Source organism: Suncus etruscus, chromosome 8 (genome assembly GCF_024139225.1).
Source record: "Suncus etruscus isolate mSunEtr1 chromosome 8, mSunEtr1.pri.cur, whole genome shotgun sequence".
NCBI classification, from domain to species: Eukaryota; Metazoa; Chordata; class Mammalia; order Eulipotyphla; family Soricidae; genus Suncus; species Suncus etruscus.
This window is the reverse complement of record NC_064855.1, coordinates 77651891-77654943: the sequence shown is the minus strand read 5'-3', so window position 1 is coordinate 77654943 and position 3053 is coordinate 77651891. Positions and strand designations below refer to the sequence as shown.

The 3053-nt window shown below is 40.7% G+C and overlaps 1 non-coding gene across 1 annotated transcript; it reads right to left on the bottom strand.

Moving 5' to 3' along the window:
• Nucleotides 1-1179: 1179 nt before the first annotated feature.
• On the bottom strand, nucleotides 1180-1335 carry LOC126016789 (U1 spliceosomal RNA). The gene has a single exon (XR_007498507.1). It is a non-coding gene; the product is annotated as a U1 spliceosomal RNA (small nuclear RNA).
• Between the last annotated feature and the right edge of the window lie 1718 nt (nucleotides 1336-3053).

Here is a 3053-nt window from a genome sequence, read left to right as displayed (position 1 = left end):
CCACTTGTAAGCTTCATATCGTGGGCTGATAATTTATGACCAGGAATTCCACAAGAAATACATTTATATTACCTGATAAAATTATGAGATGTAAACACTGTTGGAAGGTTGCCAGTGAAAAAAGTTAGCTGTAGGAATTTCTGAATTAGATGAGATTTACAGTAGGGAAGTACTGAGAGGAGACAGAGACTTAGAAGCTCCACACTTGGAAATAACCTAGCAAACTACTGTACTCAGTATTTGGAAATATGTTGCAGAGGTTGATGGTTTAGACACAGTAAACCCAAGTATGAAAAGATCATGATAAATCATTATGGGATCTGGAGGGGAATTAGAAAACCAGCCCACTCAATCTCTCATTTTATGGATGAGGAGACTGAGCCTTAAGTGCCTGGCCCAAGGTCACACAGCTGGTTGGTGTTGGGGTCAGGTCCCTGATTTCAGTGCAGGGCTTTTCTTCTATATTATGAAGACAAACTACACATTTTTGCACAGCTCTCAGGTTCCAGCACCATGCAAAGTGAATGAGATTGATGAGATGGTTGAAACAGTCTATTTGGGAGTAGAAAATGCCTCTCCCTCAGGCTGCATAGCTATCCTTTCAGTTATGTTTGGGTAACTGCATCAGTGTGGTCTGTCTCTGTAGAGATTGGCAGAGACCATAAAATAGAATTCTCTTAGATTGTTCTCTATGGTGGCAGATTGTCCTGATTAATTGGGCTCAAACTCCTAGCTGAGGACATTCACAGAATGATTTTGCTGCTGAACATGTAGTTCCCGATGAAGACAAATTTCACCAGTTAAATGGCTCTCCTAGATGAGTGTAGAATGTCATGGACTGATGTGTGAAAGCTGATGTGTATCTGTGGAGTCTTTAGGGATCCTCTTTGCTTTGTCCTAAGGCATATGCTGAATAATGTTTGCATAAAACATTTGTAGGATATTTTCCCCCTGAAGAATCATCTATTTAGGATTTCTCTTGAAGCATCAAGCCTGATCATTATAGCTGAATGTTTATTGGTCCTTCTACCATTCCTGCTCTCATCTCCAAGGAAATCACACAAACTCCCCTCTCTATTGCCTATTGACTGGGAGTCTTGTTTCCTGAGGAGCCATCTCAGGAGGTGCTTCACCTCACAGAAGCCTGGAATAAGACATAAAATTCTACATTTCCCTCCCTAGGGGAAATCACAAACATAGTCCCATTATTCCAAATTATGCAGTTTCTCACATTTGGGGAAATCATAGGGGTTAGCACATCCAGAATGCAATGGATAAGCCTCACCCTGGGAAAACCACCCTTGTGACCAGGTATCTTCCCTGCCACATAAGTATAGATTCTGCCTTTTGTAAAAGCTCCTGGAAGATGCTAAAGCTGCTGTTGTGTAGAATCCACGTTGAGTAGCAAGATGAATTTCCAGGTTGTCCTCATCTTCAATACGGGAGGCTGACAGCAGATTTTTCTTCATACCAGGCCTAGAAGAGTGTTTAACCAGGGCCCTCCTGGACGCAGAGGGAAAAACTATTGAACTTATTAGGAATTAGCAGTGAACATGGATCTTTGCACCTAAGCCTTCTTAATCAAATCTGCAATATTTGTGGGTGGGACTGTTTGCTGCACAAAGACCCTGCACTTGCCCACAGTAATTAGGTAATTGAATTGCAAACAGTAATTAGCTGCCTAACTGCCTGCTTGTTCATGCAGGTATCCAATTTGCTTTTGAAATGTAGGCTTACACTGGTAAAAATGGAAGTTGCATTTAAAAACTGTGAACAAAATTAAGATGGTCCATTGAAAATTTGGCCCTAAGTGAGTGGTTATCTCATATTTCTTTCTTAGTTACTTTTTTCTCCCTTCACATTTCAGTCACACTGATTACAACTTTCCTTTGTGATTCCAAGAATCTCTGTTTCATTTTGTTACTTAAGAGAACTGAGAGGTATTGGGCGCTTGTTTTCATGTCTTCAGGATAAAATTAAAAACTAAGCGTTGTGCAACAGAGTGACAGCTGGTCTGCTGCTTTCTGAGTGAACTGACAAGCTTGTTTACTTGCTCAGAGCTTGTCTCTCTGCGCAGCCCATCATGAAAACAGGTGAGGGCTTCTGATGCTGTCTTTCCATACCTGCGGGATACGTGCTCCAAATTGTGGCCCAACAAACCCAGCTCTCTTTTAACCTCTGCTCATTTTCATAACAAAGAGAAAAACAGTGATAAATTAGAACATCTGCTTCCGATATAGTTTCTGAAAAAGTAAGTTTGTATCTAAGAAGCAGCAGTGAAGATGTGAGGGTATTTCTTCAACCCTGTGGATATTGTTGATTCTTTTCCAAACTGTTTCCAAATTCCTTCTTTCACACTTTTCTCAGATTTAGCCTCTCCTGAATCTCAGGCTGTGGGTGAGTGAGCCTGGAGCTCTCTGAGTACTTAAGTGAGGAGTAGCTAGATATCTCAATTCATATTGTATTCTCTAGCTCTTCAGGATTGGTTTCTTGAAGGGTGGCCTTGAGCTGACCAATGAAATCACTTTCCAGCCAGTGAATTAAACCGTCAATACATAACTGTTGTGTTGTTGAACTGGAATTTTTATAAATTCTATTATCATACTATTCATTTGCTAATACTTCATGCTGAGTCATGACTTTTCAGTTCTCTCATGTAACAATAGTTTTCAAATAGTTTTAGTATTTGTATACAAAATTATTATTTTAAAATTATTTTTACATATTTAATTCGTAGGGGAGAAATTTGGAACCATTCCCAATAGTACTCATTGCTTTCTGTATTCTCTGTGCTCAGAGATGACTTCTGGCAGTGCTCAGGAACCATATGGGATGCCTCCCATTGTGGGCAAGACAATTGCCTTAAAACTTATATTGCTAACCTAGGATGAACCACGGTTCGATCCCCCGTTGTCCCATATGGTCCCTCAAGCCAGAAGTGATTTCTGAGCGTATAGCTAGGAGCAACCCCTGAGTGTCACTGGGTGTGCCCCCTCCCCCCCCCAAAAAAAAACCTTATATTGTTTCTTAGTCCCAGGTGCTAATTTTGGGGG